Source organism: Macaca mulatta, chromosome X (genome assembly GCF_049350105.2).
Source record: "Macaca mulatta isolate MMU2019108-1 chromosome X, T2T-MMU8v2.0, whole genome shotgun sequence".
NCBI lineage: Eukaryota > Metazoa > Chordata > Mammalia > Primates > Cercopithecidae > Macaca > Macaca mulatta.
Window position 1 is genome coordinate 77636421 of NC_133426.1, and position 17544 is coordinate 77653964.

At 46.2% G+C, this 17544-nt stretch overlaps 1 long non-coding RNA gene across 1 annotated transcript in view; it reads right to left on the bottom strand.

The window, feature by feature from the left end:
- The window catches only part of LOC144338826 (uncharacterized), a 34680-nt gene that overhangs the window by 7262 nt on the left and 9874 nt on the right, over nucleotides 1-17544 (bottom strand). Inside the window, exon 2 of the long non-coding RNA XR_013413213.1 lies at nucleotides 12730-12832. This is a non-coding gene — a long non-coding RNA (uncharacterized LOC144338826). The remainder of the gene's footprint in view (nucleotides 1-12729; nucleotides 12833-17544) is intronic.

Consider the following 17544-nt stretch of genomic DNA (forward strand, 5'->3'; position numbering starts at 1 on the left):
CGCGCTGGGTTCCTGCAGCTGAAGCCTCATCTCAGCACTTCAGGCCTCCTAATGAAATGGCAAAAATACTTCCTTCCTCCTCTGCTATGGCTGCGGCCTCCTCCTCCTCTTCCTTCTCCTCCTCCTCCTCTGCTGCAACCACCCTGCCCTCACCTTGGACTGGGGGCTGGGAGGAAGTTTGACCTCTAACATGCTGAAATTCTTTCTCCTATCTGAATCCAGTGCAGCGTCAGACGTGGACTCCCTGGCCTTGAATGACTGACAGAGCAGGGGCCCTCTCCTTCCCCAGGAATACTTGTTTGCTGCTCTGTGAATTAGAACTGGAGAAGTCCTTGGGGCCCTGGGAGCGATTTTTCTACAGGATTGTGATCAATGACTCCCTGTCAACCCTGGGGCATGGATTCAGTGGGGCCCCACAGGGTTAGCATTATGGGATTTCATATTATTCTCAGTGACTTGAAAGACTGAACTGGGAGTGTGCTCGGCAAGTATGATAGTTGGGTGGGGTTGCTGATACCTCAGAAAGCAGGAATAGAATTCTTCAAATGACCCTGACAAAATGAGGGAGATGAACCATCACAAGCAGGACCATGTCCAGAGAGGACGAACACAGGTAGTGTGCACAAAGACCAAAACCCAGAACTAATACACTAATATGGTACACTGGACAAGGGAGATGGGCAGTGATTGACTTGACACAAGTATAGTTAAAAAGAAGAACTGGGGAGATGGTGTCAGGGTACATCACAAGTGAGTCCATGATATAAAACTGGTTTTCTCCCTCCTTTCCTCCCACCCTTCTTTCCTTTCTTTTTTCCAAAACTAATGTGGATCCTGCATATAGTAACAAAAACCCAGCATGGAGGAGCTGAGAAGCCATCCAAGTGTGAGATTTAGAACCAGAAGTCACCTGAGAGTCATCTAGTCCAACCCATTTATTTTATAGTTGGGGAAATGGGCCCAGAAAAGCCCGTCACAGTTAGTATTAGAAACAGACGTAGGATGCCACCCAGCACTACATGACCCTTGCCACAGTCCCACTCAACTTGTTCCATTCTACCTGCCATTGGTCATACCTTTCAAAGCATGATGGGTCTACCTTTGACCAACACATTTTTAGCATAAGTGGAAAGCTAGAGAGGATCTGGAGAAGAGCATAAATAATGCCACAGGACTGGGTGCTGTGTGCGTGTGTGTGTGTATGTGTGAGTGTGTGTGTGTGATCTAGAAAGGAAAAAGCTGATGAGGTAACATTCAATGGTTGTAGAGCACCTACCATGTGAAAAGTGTGCTATACCCATCTTCAAAATTTAACTCCTAAATAAGGACAGAGCTGATGACCTGTTCTCCATTTCTTTTGAGAATGATAGAAGGGAAAATGAGATCAAGTGACATACAAGGAATAACTTTGCTATGAATAGGAAATGATCACAAGCACCTAGTGAGTCCTCAATAACAGTTGCCAAATTGAGTGAATGGCTACTAAGGGAAGCACTGGTATTTCTCATCTTCCTGAAAGCAGAGGGCTAGATTATATGTCTTTTTTTTTTTTTTTTAAACAGAGATGGGGTTTCACCATGTTGCCCAGGCTGGTCTCGAACTCCTGGGCTCAAGTAATCCTCCCACCTCAACCTCCCAATTGACCTTTTGAAGTCAATCCAGAGTCTTTGTTCTTATGTTCCATCCTTTGATTGGTCCATTTGAGATATTACGTGGCCTCCTATTTGAGACCATACCTGGCCTCCCGCTCTGGAGTGGGAAGTGTACCTCCAAGTTAGGAGGGCTCTCTATTTTGGGATGATTTAGACACTGCCTCTCCTCTAAGAACTCAAGGCGCCATAGCAAAACCAGCTCCAATCCTATTAGGGACCCATCAGTGAGAGATTACAATTGGTCTTCACACTTTTGAAATGTCTAGGTGGAAGAGGTGATCTCCAAGACAGGCAGGATTTCAATCTAATTGACAGTCAATTCCATGCCCATGTAGCTTCAGGTTCTCAGCCCTGTTGCTGACAGCTGGCCCTGGGCCCAGCTAAAAAGCCCAGCTCCTTGTTTGAAGTGAAGTTGAGGATATACTTGGATTTTATTTAACATTACAAAACGCATTAGTGCCTAGATGGGGTCAGTCCACATCCCTAGATTTATCTGGTTTCTATTTTAGTCTTTTAAGGAGCTGGACACAGCTATCATATGATCTGAATTTGTAGTGTGTGTGAAGGGTCAGAGGTTGGTCACTGTGGAAATCTCCATAGCTTGAAGTATGGTTACCAGGACCGTAGGCTTGGCCCTGTGCTAGTTTACATACTATGGGGGATAGAAGACACCAGTTGCATACGGTCAGGAAAACAAAACGGAACCACAATCAAATGAATGAAATGCATGTGCTTCAATTGTATGGTAAAGGTTAAAGGGATTGGAGAAACTGTAAAAGAGGCTATGATGGGATTGGGGTGGGTGGGTGGATAGAGTGGGCATTGGAGGGAAAACACAGCCAAATCATGGAGATGAGAAGGTCTAGGTGTGCTTGAGGGGACTGGCCAAAATGGTGGGAAATCAGCTTGGTGAGGCAGCTCATGAAGATCTTCACAGCAGAAGAGTTTGGCTACTATTGAATGAGCAACTGGACACCCTGATTGAACTCTTTTGCGAATGGTTTTATGGTGGAACAACAAAGCCTCCTCAGCTCCTCTTTCACTCCTTCTCTTCTACAAGGAAAAGGATTTTCACACTAGAAAGGACAAGGTGAACACCAGAGAGAAGCTCCTGAAGGCAGTCTAGTCCAAGAGAGCCGTAAACTGCCCTGAGTAACTCCATTTCATTGTCTGAGTCAGTAACATCCCAGGGCACTTAAGGACTTGCAGCTCAAATTGCAGGACAACGGGTGGTGGCCCTGAAAACCCCATAGAGAAGGGAAGAGATACGTGCTGCAGCCTAGAGATGGGCAAACATGGCCCCACTTTGACAGATGGGAAAAGGTAAACTCCACAAACTTTAGATCAATACGTTTGATATTGATGGAGGGCAAGATTCTAGGACAGATGATTAAAAGGATGGTTGGTGAGCACTTACAAAAAGAAGCAACAGCCGGGTGCGGTGGCTCACGCCTGTAATCCCAGCACTTTGGGAGGCCGAGGAGGGCGGATCACGAGGTCAGGAGATCGAGACCATCCTGGCTAACATGGTGAAACCCCGTCTCTACTAAAAATACAAAAAATTAGCCGGGCGTGGTGGCGGTGGGCGCCTGTAGTCCCAGCTACCCCGGAGGCTGAGGCAGGAGAATGGCATGACCCCGAGGTGGAGATTGCAGTGAGCCGAGATCGCGCCACTGCACTCCAGCCTGAGCGACTGAGCCAGACTCCATCTCAAAAAAAAAAAAAAAAAAAAAAAAGAGGCAACGATCACGCAGTCCCCACATGGATTCAGGAAAAACAAATCATGCCCCGCTGGGTTAATTTCCCTTGACAGAGTGACCGGAGAGGTAGAGGAGGGAAAAGTTATCACCCACAGCGTATCTGGAGTTCAACCAAACATTCTCTCAATGCTTTTGGGACAACATGTATACATGTGGGGTGGGTAAAGGTAAACCTAGGCGAATTCTTAACTGGTTGAATGACTACATACAAAATAGTTCTGTTTTAATGTCACTAGATCAAATTTACAAATTACACAAAGTTGGTAAAGTCCCTTATTTGAACTTCAAAATGTGGCAGTACAAATGTAAGATGTGAGAGATGTGGCTTAGAGGGGTTTTAGAGTGAATGAAAGCTTATGAGTTGAAAGTGTGGTTTGGTTGCTATAAAAAGTATTGTGACCTTGGGCCATATTACTAAGAGTACAACTTTCAGAACAAAGGAGGTGATCATCTTGTGCTACTCTGCACTGATCAGACCACATCTGACGCCCAGTGTTCAGTTATGAGCACCAGACTTCAAGGGAGATGTTAACAAAAGTATATCCAGAGAAGAGTGAGAGGACTGAAGAATCCCAGGAGAAATTTGTCTACTGTCAGTGAATAATTACTGGGCTCACAGTAGATTTGTTCTGTGTGACTTCAGGGCTCCAAGATCTAATGGATGGAAATTATAGGAAAACAGATTTGGGTTCAACATAAGGAAGAGGCTCCTTTTCCTTCCTTTTTTATAATGAAAAATTATAATAAAAGTTTCAGCTCCTGATTCCAGCCTCTTGAAGTCCTTTAAAATGTATTACCAACAGTTTCAGAAACAGAAGAAAAATGTCCTAATCCCAACATCTAAACGTAAGCATTTTGCTGTGTTTGGGAAGACCTTTCTAGTATTAGTAGTACTCTCTGCAATTAAAATGGACTGCCCCTAAAAGTAGGCAGCTCTCCATCACAGAAATATTCAAGCAGGGACTCCATGTTGGTGATGCAAAGACGATTAAAGCATCTGATAAAGGACTGAACCAGATGACCTTTAGGGTTACTGAGATTCTATCGTACATGAGCTGGAAGGTCTCATGGTAGAATATTCAAGAAAATATTTCTAGAGCCTACGTGCAAGGTGAGCTGGAGGAGGAAAGCCTGGAAGCAAAGATAATAACTAGTTCAGAGGTACCTACTCTGAGGGCTACAACTATTTTCGCCTCCAACCACCCCCCGCCCCGACTTGAATTTCCAAATTATAGTGTCAGAAGTAGCTTTAGGCTAGGTGCGGTGGCTCATACCTATAATCTCAGCACTTTGGAAGGCCGAGGTGGGAGGATCTCGAGCCCAGGTGTTTGAGACCCGCATGGGCAACATAGGAACACTCTGTTTCTAAAAAACAAAAAAATTAACCAGGCGTGATGATACATGCCTGTGGTCCCAACTACTCAGAAGGCTGGGGTGGGAGAATCACTTGAACCCAGGAGGTCGGGGCTACAGTGAGCTGTGATCGAGCACTGCACTCCAGCCTGGGTGACATAGAGAGACCTTGACTCAAAAAAAAAAAAAAAAAAAAAGAAAAAGAAGCAGCCGCCTTACTGGTTACCTAGTTCCCCTCCCTTATGATCTGGTGCTTTATTCCCTTCTGCAATCTCTTTGCCAAGTAGTTATTTTGCCTCTGCTTAAATATTAAATACTTCCATTGATAGGAAATTCTTGTCCTCCCCAAAAAGGCTAGTGCATATTATAGCATCTTAAACCATTATGAAGTTCTACCTTATGTTGATTCAAAATCAGCTTTCCCACAGCACCCACCCATTGCTCCTGATTGCACACTGTTACAAAGCAAAACAAGGTGAATCCCCCTTCTATATGAGGACTCTTCCAACACTTGTATTGTTTTCTCTTTTTAATTTTTTTATTTATTTTAATTATTATCATTATTTTTAGATGGAGTCTTGCTCTGTCATCCAGGCTGGACTGCAGTGGTGTGATCTCGGCTCACTGCAAGTTCCGCCTCCCAGGTTCAGGCAATTCTCCTGCCTCAGCCTCCCGAGTAGCTGGGACTATAGGCACACACCAGCTAATGTTTGTATTTTCAGTAGAGACGGGGTTTTGCCATGTCGGCCACGATGGTCTCGATCTCTTGATCTTGTGATCCACCCACCTCAGCCTTCCAAAGTGCTGGGATTACAGGCGTGTGCCACCAAACCCAGCCAAAATTTTTTTTTAATATTTTTATAGAGAAGGGGTCTATGTTGCCCAGGCTGGTCTCCAACTCCTGGGCTCTTGTGATCCTCCCACCTCGGCCTCCTAAAGTGCTGGAACCACAGGCGTGAACCACCTTGACCTATCCCAATATTTCAAACCTGTATTTGAAAACTGGATCCTGAACCACCATCATCACCCTGTTGATCCCTACTCCAGGTTAAATAGCTCCAGTCATTCATACACAGTGATTTTCAAGTCTTCCCACACTTCTGGTCTCTTGCTTTTGTACATGCTCCAGGTTGCTAACATCCCTGTTCATATACGGTAATTCAAGGCTAAAGACAATCATCCACTGTGGTCTAATGAGCAGACAGGAAAGCAGAACTGTAATCTCTCCCATTCCAGACCCTAACATATTAGCATTTGGGGCAGCTAGTATCAAAAATAATGAGGTTACAATTACTCCAAACACTTAAAACCTTTTCACACATGTCTCTCTTACCTTGCACTTAAGCATTTGGTTTTAAAAACTTGATTATGAAACTTTACATTTCATCTTCCTCGTTCATTATGGACTCTTGGGATTCTTTCTGAAGCCAGCTTCATGTCATTTGCAAATTTGATCAGTGTGCCATCAATGTCCTCATCCAAGTCATTAATTAAATTATTGGCTAGGCAAAGGACCTCCCTCCAGGCTGACAAAGATCCGTTAGTCACCAGCTGTGAATACACCCAACTGTCCTGTCTTCACCCCACATTTTTCCTTCTTATCTACAAGGACATCTCACGCCAGGGCATTCTTCAACAAAACAAGATTGCATTTTGAAATTCTTTTTGGAAACAGGGAGTGGGGAGGAGAAGGGAGTGGGAACGAAAGGCGTTTGACCTTTAGATCTTCTCCTCCCTTCTCCCCAGCCCCCAGGATGAGCCCTGTGGCTTCAGTCTCCAAGAAGGAATTTTCCAACCAACAGCTCAGATGTAGAAAGTTGAAATAACTGGACTTAGGGTCAGGAAACATGCATTCAGATCCATCTCTGCCTCTTCCTAGCTGGATGACCTTGGTTGAAGTGTTTAACGTCTCTGAGTCTGTTTGCTCATCTGTAAAATAGGGACAGGCCGATTACACCTACCTCACAGGGTTGTTGTGAGGATTAAATGAGATGTATGTGAATGTGCTTCGGAAACTGTAAGCGTTATACAAATGTAAGATATTATTATTATGACTGAATGCCTACTGTGTTCCCCAGTATAGGCTATAAAAAGATGAATACGACGTAGTCTTTGCCCTCAGGGAGCTCACAGTTCTGTAGGGGAGATATGTTCACAAATAGCCATGGTATAAAGTATAACAGGGCAAATGACCCAAGTTGTTACAGTAATTCAGAAGAGGGAGCAGGCCCTTCAGACTGGGGGGAACCAAAAGAGAGGCTTCAAAGAGTTTGATCTGTACCCTGACAAATGGGATAGATCTGACACATGGACACGGCTGAGAGAAGACAGCATTCCAGGTGGAGGAGTCTAGGAATGGGTATTTATGGAACGCGTCTGTGGTGCTGGAAGCAGGCCTGTTTGATTGTAAGAAGTAATGAGGCTGGTCAGCCACATCACAACTTTTTTAGACACGGTCATTTTCAGCATGCCCAGGGTAGAGCATTCAGTCCTTCAGAATGAGGACTAGAATTTAAGCAGAGCCTCTGAGGTCTCATGTCCACTGTTCAACTGACCTCCTTGGAGAAAAACAACTCTTCTGGAGGGTGGAGGCATCCACAAAGGTTCTAGGAAAATCACCCTTTTCCTCTTCTGAAGCTGAAAAATAGGTCTCTGGGAAGAGCAGGGACTAAGGCCATATTTAAATCCTAAAAATTGGCCGGGCGCGGTGGCTCACGCCTGTTATCCCAGCACTTTGGGAGGTCAAGGCGGGCGGATCACCTGAGGTCAGGAGTTCCAGACCAGCCTGGCCAACGTGGTGAAACCCCATCTCTACTAAAAATACAAAAATTAGTTGGGCGTGGTGGTGGGCACCTGTAATCCTAGCTACTCAGGAGGCTGAGGCAGGAGAATCGCTTGAACCCAGGAGGCAGAGGTTGCAGTGAGCCAAGATCACGCCATTGCACTCCGGCCTGGGCCACAAGAGTGAAACTCCGTCTCAAAAAAATAATAATAATAAATCCTAAAAATCTTCAGCTGGAAGTGGCTCTGGCTTAAGAACTCAAGAGTTCTAATTGAAGGAGGGTCATCCACCATATCTGAAAGGCTTCACACTCTTCAATTTCACGTGGGGAGTGGGGAGGGAGAGGAAAATAGTTCAAGGGCTCTCAAGGTCCATTTCCTGATGGTTTCTTTGGAGCTATGGTTATGATTTGGTGCCACCTGGTGTCCAAGACAGAATATAGCGCCCTCGTGTAGAAGCTGCCTTTCCCCTCCTTCCTAAATCAAGAGCACTGAACTGCTTCCCAGCATCTAGGGATGGGACTAGCTTCCTTCCAGCAGGATAGAGCCAGTCATTCAGAGGCATTCTGGGGTCTGTGTAAATGGAAAAGAAGAGGAGGAAAGGGAAAGTCCTGCACCAGGCCTCATAGCCATCCTTTCCTATGTTACCAAAGTTTCTATTTTTTCCCAGAGCACCCCTGGGGTAAATAGAGTATCTTCCCCCAGAGTACCTTCCCCAGAATACTACAGGACTGGGTTTGCCATGTCCCCCTCTCTCCACCCACACACATTCTCTTATGATGGCTTGAGTATCCACAAAAGATTATTACAATACCTCTCTCTCAGACGTGACCAAGAGAAATTGTCATGATTGTCTAGGGTGGCCAAGGGAGGAACAGTAAATGAGTCTTGTTCCCCACTCAGCTCAAGTTTAAGTGCTGTTTCTTCCTGAGTGGGCTATACTATTCTAGAATGACTGAGCTAGAATAGCTCCTCCGTAAGAAACCTGTTTATTGAAACTACACTTAGAAATCCTACAGCCCCTCTTAAAGGTTAGGGGAGGGAGAAACGGTGCCTCTGATAATAGAACAGATGGTGGCCCCCTTTTCCCTCAAGCCCCTTTCCTAAATAGATTCAACAGGATCAATAAAACTGACACTGCGGCTGGGTGTGGTGGCTCACGCCTGTAATTCCAGCACTTTGGGAGGCTGAGGTGGGCAGATCGCTTGAGGTCAGAAATTTTCAAGACCAGCCTGGCCAACGTGGTGAAAACCCATCTCTACAAAAAATACAGAAAATTAGCCAGGCATGGTGGCAGGTGCCTGTAATCCCAGCTACTCTGGAGGGTAAGGCAGGAGAATCACTTGAACCTGGAAGGCGGAGGTTGCAGTGAACTGAGACCGCGCCACTGCACTCCAGCCTGGGTGACAGCATGAGACTGTATCTCAACAACAACAATAAACAAACAAACAAACAAACAAACAGGAAAAAACTGGAGTGGTCTGATGATGTCTTATAAAGGAGTATTAGTAGAGCATAGTTTGAGGGGATGGCTTGAACTGGGATGGCCAGAGCTGAGCAAGGACAAGACTGAGCTAATGAAAAGGTTAATCCTTCTGCCACTACTTCCATTCCTAGGTACCCTTAAAGTCTGAGTTTCTGTTGTGTCCACCTCAGGCTCTTCTGGGTGCTGGAGAATCCTGGACCAGCTCTCAGTTTGGATTGTCAATTGCAGGTGAGGGGCATGAAAATGGCAGAAGTGCAAAAGAAAGAAACCATCAGCTAGATTAGCATGCTTCAATTCATGGATCACTACTTTTATTTGCCTCAATTCTTCCCTGGTCCCTACATTACAGGGCTGCCAGAGTGCATGCCCTCTAACTGTACTGGCTAAGAAGTAAACAAATTCCTTTTTATCTTTTAGTTAAGACAAGGCTGCAATTTTTGAAAAGTACCATTTGCTAGGACACTAATGGATAAGAAAGTAACCAAAAAAGGTAACAAGAGAACGCACAAACTAATGGGCTTACAATGTTCATATTTCTTATCCTGTATCAACTAAAGTTTAACCATAGTTGGCCGGGCCTGATGGCTCACACCTGTAATCCCAGCACTTAGGGAGGCCGAGGTGGGCAGATCACCTGAGGTCAGGAGTTTGAGACCAGCCTGACCAACATGGTGAAACCCTGTCTCTACTAAATAAAAATAAATTAACCCCATCTCTACTAAAACACAAAAATTAGCTGGGCATGGTGGCACACTCCTGTAATCCCAGCTACTTGGGAGGCTGAGGCTGGAGAATAGCTTGAACCTGGGAGGTGGAGGTTGCACTAAGCTGAGCCACTGCACTCCAGCCTGGATGACAGAGCAAAATTCCATCTCAAATAAATAAATAAAGCTTAACCATAGAGGAGGCCGGGTGCAGTGGTTCACGCCTGTAATCCCAGCACTTTGGGAAGCTGAGGCAGGTGGATCACCTGAGGTCAGGAGTTCGAGACCAGCCGGGCCAATATGGTGAAACCCTGTCTCCACTAAAAATACAAAAAATTAGACAGGCGTGGTAGCAGGCACCTGTAATCTCAGCTACTTGGAAGACTGAGGCAGGAGAATTGCTTGAACCCGGGAGGCGTAGGCTGCAGGGAGCCGAGAGAGTGCCATTGCACTCCAGTCTGGGCAACAAGAGTAAAACTCCGTTTCAAAAAAAAAAAAAAATTCATAGAGGAAGTTATCTGGTTCAATGTATAGGGCACCTTAGCAAATCCTTTTTTGCCAGGGCAACCTTTCCCAATTCATGATAGGTCAGAGGTTAGACAAAGCTGCCTAGACCCGAACCTGAAGGTTGGTGCAAAAGTAATTGCGGTTTTTGCAATTAACGTTAACGGCAAAAAACCGCAATTACTTTTGCACCAGCCTAACAGATCTACTGAGTTTCACAGTACCTGGTGGAATCAGTTTCCCATACTGCTCTGAGTGCAGAGACCCTAGTGGGTGCCTTCTATCCTGGCACGTGCTGCTTGCCGGTTCTACAGTCACCCTGGCCCTTGGGTTTCCCCCACCCTCCTCCCACCCTTTTCAGGCCTCCGGAAAGAGAAGACCCTCAGTGAAACTCTACCCCTTCACATAGTTTTGATGACTTAGGACATGTGTTCGGACAAATACAAATAAACGTGCTTACGATTCTAATTAGAAAAAGACACTTAGAATTGAGACTGCTTCTGAAAATCTGATCCTGTGCTGGCAGTTCCTGTTGATATCAGCTAGTATTTCGTTTTAGTCCCCTAAAGTGGCCATGTGACCTTGATGGCAAACGCCATCTTTCTGCGGAGCACGCCTGCGCTGCATCAGGCTGCTCTGACGGCTCTCTCGCGCTCCGCCTTTTCCGATTTCAAAAGCTTTAGACCGCCCACCAAGACCCTTTTTCCGGTCGGAGAGGCCAGGTAGGCTCTCAGTTCATTTGCGGAGCAAACGTGATTGACACAATCTGCGTCTAATGAATGTTCGTCTGCTTCCCAGCTCGGATTACTAGTTCCGCTCCCTTTCCCAGCTTCTTTTTGATGACTCATCCCTCAAATTCTTCACACGCTCGCCTGATTCCCGCCCCTCCCGTCCTCTCTCGCCTAGTTCCCACTTGACGCCCACCCCCCACCTCCGCCGCCTTGCTCTAGGGAAATGGATTTGGTGAATCCTATCGAGGATCGTTTTTTACAGTGTATTTTGAACATATAGAAGCAAAAAGCACAATTTCCGCACAGGAAAGAGGAGGTTCATTTCCTTATAAGGAGCTTAACCCCTCATTGTTCTTTGAGCTTTCTCCCTTCCGCAAGATCGGGGTGGGGGCAGGGGCGGGAGAAACGACAGCGGGCCTTTTGCCTCTCGGTTTCCAGTTCAATTCCAGACCCCCCGCAGCTCTGAGTCCCTAGCAAAGGTCAGCTGCCTTGCCCCAACCGCCGGCCCCACCGAGAGAGGAGTCTGGGGAAGTACAATCCAGGGTTGAAGATTTACAAACATTTCTCCGGGTCTTGGGCATCTGCAGTGGGCACCTGCAGTGGGCACGTATGACAGTTTTGCCGGGGACTGCAAATGCAAAATTACAGCCCTAAAGAGGAAACAGACCTTCAGTCGTTACTAGGAGGAGGGGGAAAGGTAGGAGGAGTAAGAAAAGTAGGGAGCTGAGACTGAAATAACAAGCTGTTCTGGACCCAAACTCCTGAAATAGGCGAATGAATGGACTTCCACCTGCACAAGAAATCCTAGCTTTCCTGGATAGGGTCAAATGAAGCCAATAGAACATCCATAGTGGGAAGTTGGCAAGAGACTGGCTAAGTTTGCCCCCTTTGGGCTGCTGCTTGTAGTCTCATTTGCTTTTTGATGCTCACGCAACCATCACCACTTCTCTGCTGTGTGTCTTCATCCCACAGCTAAAGCATGTGATTGAAAACTTGCAGTTTGACCTAAGTTTAACACTGCCTTGTATAGAGCTTTGTGAATAATGGGTGCAGGATCAATTCCCAGGAGCCTGAGTATCATACCAAAGGCTAGAGACTCAGGGGCTTCCCAGTCTGCAAAGTGCTCTCAGACTCAGGCACATATTCTGAGAGAGCTTTTGCATTTTGGTATTGGATCTCCAGGAGAGGGGAGGAGTTTCCGATTGGGAAAACAAAGAAGGTGCTAAGAAATAGGTGGCCACCTTATTTTTCGATTCCCTCCTAGGCAGCCCTGCTGCTCTCCCTTTGGAGGCCCCTTGGCTAAGTCTCATCCAAAGTTCATTTGCATTGTCCAGCTTGCCCCTCTGGCCTCAGAGAGGAATGTAGCCAATGAACAGGAAAGAGGAGGCATGCTTTCTGTCCCTGCTGGGGTGAAGAGTAAGTGGAGACACAAATCCTACCCCCTCCCCAGCTTCTGCTTCCAGCGCCTCTCCTTCATCTTCATCACAAAACGTTTCTAAGGCATTTGTCTGTCCAATACTCCGTCCACATTAGTTTACACGCAGTCGTTGCCTTGACAATCAGAGACAACAAGGGCTGAGTGATACTGAAAATGCAGAAAGCGGCCAGTCATGGTGGCTCATGCCTGTAATCCCAGCACTTTAGGAGGCCGAGGCAGGCGGATTACTTGAGGTCAGGAGTTCCAGACCAGCCTGGTCAACATGGCGAAACCCTGTCTCTACTAAATTACAAAAATTAGCTGGGCATGATGGTGCATACCTGTAATGCCAGCTACTCAGAAGGCTGAGGCAGGAGAATCGCTTGGACCTGGGAGGCGGAGGTTGCAGTGAGCCAAGATTGCGCCGCTGCACTCAGTGAGACCCTGTCTCAAAAAAATAAAATAAAAAAAGAAAGAAAATGCAGAAAGCACATATATGCAGGGTGGGGAGAAGTAGGTTCATGTGTAAAATATGTAATCCACAAATGTTCACACCAGCCACACATCTGAGATCAGTGCAATTTCACGGGGAAGGAATCAGGATAAATGCATGTAACAGATGAAAAGTGGAAGTGGGCAATTGTGAGAGTTTTTGATTTATCTAGGCAGATTGGGACCAGGAAAGCTATTGGCTCTCGACTGCACAGGATTCCTAGAGGACATGGGATTGCAGAAATATCTGAGCGACAGAACCAAATGGTGATAAGGTACTTGCCTCCTGAGGTGGGAGTGGGATTAGCAAATGGAATAGACTTTGATCAGGAAATGGAATAACCAGCGATTGTTATTTCTTTTCCTCCTCCCCTCTCAACACACATTTGTTGAGTGCCAATTCTGTCATAGATACTGGAAACATAAAAACAATAATGATAGAAAATAGTTCTTGGATATTTACTTGGGTGCCAGCTACTATATTAAGCATGTTATCTTCTTTAAATCTCACAGTGACGTTCTGATGTAGGTATCATTATCATGCCCATTTTGCAGATGAGCCAGCTGTGGTTCAAAGAGATGAAATGACTTACCCCAAGACCACACAACTGGTTGTAAGTGAAAGAAGTGGGATTTGAATCTAGGAAATTAAAGTCTAGAGCCTGTGCATTTAATCAGTATGCTCTACCTTATCTTTTAGCAGGACAGTGATAGAAATTGGATTCCTTTGGTGACAGGGGATGCTAGAACAGGGAGGGTCAGGACTGTGAGAGCAGACAGATGGTCCAGGGTAAAGCAGATCCCAGAAGTAGAAGCAGAGCCTCAGCCAGCTATTTAGACAGGCAGGTAGAGCAAGCATCTGGGTAACCAGGATGCAGCAGAAGCCAGGAGGAAGCCCAGACAGGCAGGTGGTTGGCAGCCAGAGTGTCTGGCAGCCAGTGACAGAGGCCCTGCCATGGGGCCTGGGCTTCCAGGGAAGGATGCCAGGTGTCAAAAGGTCTGGCAAGAGCTAGACAAGCACTATCCCTGTGAAGATGAAGGTGCCAGACAGGGCACTAAGGTAGGATGCAGGAGCTGGGGGCACCAGAACAGATGCTTCAGGTAGGGGCTTCTGTACAACAAAGCAGGAAACAGTCTTATGAGAGCAGGGACCAGCTTCACTCATTCACCCTTCAATCTACTCTTTCAACAACATTTTTTGAGCTCTTGCCATGTTCCAAGTACTATGCTAGGCTCTGAAGTAACACACAGTCCGGCAGGGGAGCCAGACCTGTTTTACAGGTATCTCCAATACTGTGTGATAAGTTCTATATTAGAGGCACAGACAGTGTGGGGATGGGGGTGGGGAATACTAACTTAATCCTGACAGAGTTCTCAAATAATTGTTTTGGTTTTGTTTGTTTGTTTGTTTGTTTGTTTGTTTTTTGGATGGAGTCTCGCTCTGTTGCCCAGGCTGGAGTGCAGTGGTGCAATCTCGGTTCACTGCAACCTTTGCCACCCAGGTTCAAGCGATTCTCCTTCCTCAGCCCCCTGAGTAGCTGGGATTACAGGCATGGGCCACCATGCCCAGCTAATTTTTGTATTTTTAGTAGAGACGGGGTTTCACCATGTTGTCCAGGCTGGTTTTGAACTCCTGGCCTCAAGTGATCCGCCCTCCTCAGCCTCCCAAAGTGCTGGGATTACAGCCATGAGCCACTGTGCCTGGCCCACAAAGAATATTAACTCTGAGCTGGGTCTTTAAAGAAGAGAAATTTTGGCCGAGCGCGGTGGCTCACACCTGTAATCCCAGCACTTTGAGAGGCCAAGGCAGGTGGATCACGAGGTCAGGAGATTGAGACCATCCTGGCTAACACAGTGAAGCCCCGTCTCTACTACAAATACAAAAAAATTAGCCGGGCGTGGTGACGGGCACCTGTAGTCCCAGCTATTTGGGAGGCTGAGGCAGCAGAATGGCGTGAACCCGGAAGGCGGAGCTTGCAGTGAGCCAAGATCATGCCACTGCAGTCCAGCCTGGGCGACAGAGGGAGACTCCATCTCAAAAAAAAAAAAAAAGAAGAAGAAGAAGAGAAATTTTCCAGGCTCAGAGTGGTGGGGAGGATTTCAGACAGAGGGAATAAAGTTTTGAAAGAGTAAGGCACATTTCGGGGACAGTAAGCAATTCATACAGGACAGTGGGTACATGGTAGGGAGGGGTGGGGAACATGAATCTGAAGAAGACCTAAGGCAAAATTTTAAAGGCTTTTCTGAGACCTGCTGAAGATCTTGGATACTCTCCCATAGGTAAAGGGGAGCCAGCTGTGGTCTTTATGTCAGCAAGTACCTGGATTACATTGGGGTGTTTTAGAAAGACCGAAAGGGATAGTACCCGGATGCACTGGAGGCAGGCAGATAACCCAAGAGGTTCTTGCAATTGTGCAGGCAAAAAAAAAAAAAAAAAAAAGAATGATAGGAGCAGCCAGGCGCAGTGGCTCACGCCTGTAATCCCAGCACTTTGGGAGGCCGAGGCAGGCAAATCACAAGGTCAAGAGATCGAAACCATCCTTGCCAACATGGTGAAACCCTACTTCTACTAAAAATACAAAAATTAGCTGGGCATGGTGGCGCATGCCTGGAGTCCCAGCTACTCGGAAGGCTGAGGCAGGAGAATCACTTGAACCCAGGAGGCAGAGGTTGCAGTGAGCCAAGATTGCGCCACTGCACTCTAGCCTGGCGACAGAGCCAGACTCAGTCTCAAAAAAAAAAAAAATGATAAGAGCTTGAACTAAGATAGTGACAGAGAAGATTAGTTTGGGAAAACATTTCTGAAGGAGAATTGACAAGGCTCAGTGATTGATGTTGTCAGTGAGGGGGGAAAAGGAGTCATAAACAACTCAAAAAATTTTGTGCTTGAGAAACTGGGCCTGTGGTGACATCATTCACGTAGGGACTGGGAATCTAGGATGGGGAGCAGGTTTTACGGAGGGAGATAAGTGATTCAGTTTGGCATATGTTGAGTTGGAGGTACCCAGTGGTGTGCTGGAAGACATTTAACTACTGGCTCTAGATGGTGGGAAAAGCCTTGATGAACCAATTCCTGTGGTAAATACTCCCACCCCTAATTTCAAGCCACCCCTAATGTGACATCAATCACTCGAAAAATTCCTAAAATTTTAACAACTGGTCTCAGAGACCCATGGAAAGAACTATACCAGATACTTTGAGAGCACAGGCTTCTGATGGCATTGCTTAAATAACTTTGAGACTGTACCAGTGGACTAAGTCGAGATTTCCAGAACTCCAGTGGAGAAGCCGATGGGGTCACAAAACTGCTAACCCAGTATCTTAACAGAAAAAGAATTAATTACATAGGACTGAATAAACTGATGAAAGATTATTATGGTTTTTATTTAGAATATTGCTGCTGGATTTAAGAAAGCCCTTTTCTCTTTTCAGTTATCTATAGTCATAACAACTAGTAGATTATACTTTTATTTGTTTGTTTATTTTTATTTATTTGAGATGGAGTCTCGCTCTGTCGCCCAGGCTGGAGTGCAGTGGTGCAATCTCAGCTCACTGCAAGCTCCGCCTCCAGGGTTTACGCCATTCTCCTGCCTCAGCCTCCTAAGTAGCTGGGACTACAGGCGCCCACCACCACGCCCAGCTAATTTTTTTTTGTATTTTTAGTAGAGACGGGGTTTCACCGTGTTAGCCAGAATGGTCTTGATCTCCTGACCTCGTGATCCGCCCACCTCGGCCTCTCAAAGTGCTGGGATTACAGGCGTGAGCCACCACACCCGGCCTATTTATTTATTCATGTATTTATTTTTGAGACGGAGTCTCACTCTGTCACCCAGGCTGGAGTGCAGTGGCGTGATCTTGGCTCACCGCAACCTCTGCCTCCCAGATTCAAGTGATTCTCCTGCCTCAGCCTCCCTAGTAGCTGGGATCACAGGCGGTGCCACCACGCCTGGCTAACTTTTGTATTTTTTAGTAGAGATGGGGTTTTGCCATGTTGGCCAGACTGGTCTCGAACTCCTGACCTCAGGTAATCCACTCACCTCAGCCTCCCAAAGTGCTGGGATTACAGGCATGAGCCACCGTGCCCAGCTTTTATAAACAGAAATGAGATATTTATCTTCTCTCCCTGACTGATTCCTATGGAATTTGGGAACTCTTATTGAGTACTCTTATTTTCATGGCAATATAATTATCTGCATAAATTCAATAAGAATCTGTCCTCTTCTAACAGGACATAATTGAAAACATTGGTTCTATAACCGGGACTCTGACCGGAATGTCATATTCAAGAATAGTATGCATAGAATGAGATATGACCAAACAGTTTTAAGAAGCTAAGGTTGACTTTATGGACCAAATGCTTACAAAGCCCTCATGAGAAAACTGACCTGGTACCTGGCTTATAGGGATCCCAACCTTATTCTTGTTTACAAAACAAGCCTGGTCTCATTAGATTCAGTGTTATTCCCCGGGCATGATGGCTCATGCCTGTAATCCCAGCACTTTGAGAGGCTGAGGCGGGTGGATCATTTCCCCAGGTAAGACAAGGTCACTTCATGGCAGGCAGGCTCAAAAACCTTAGGATATTTATGGGACCTTGAGAAGAGAGGAATTCACCCAAATTTATAAGTACTGCAGGTAAAATCTGGTCACAAGTTCTTGGCTTG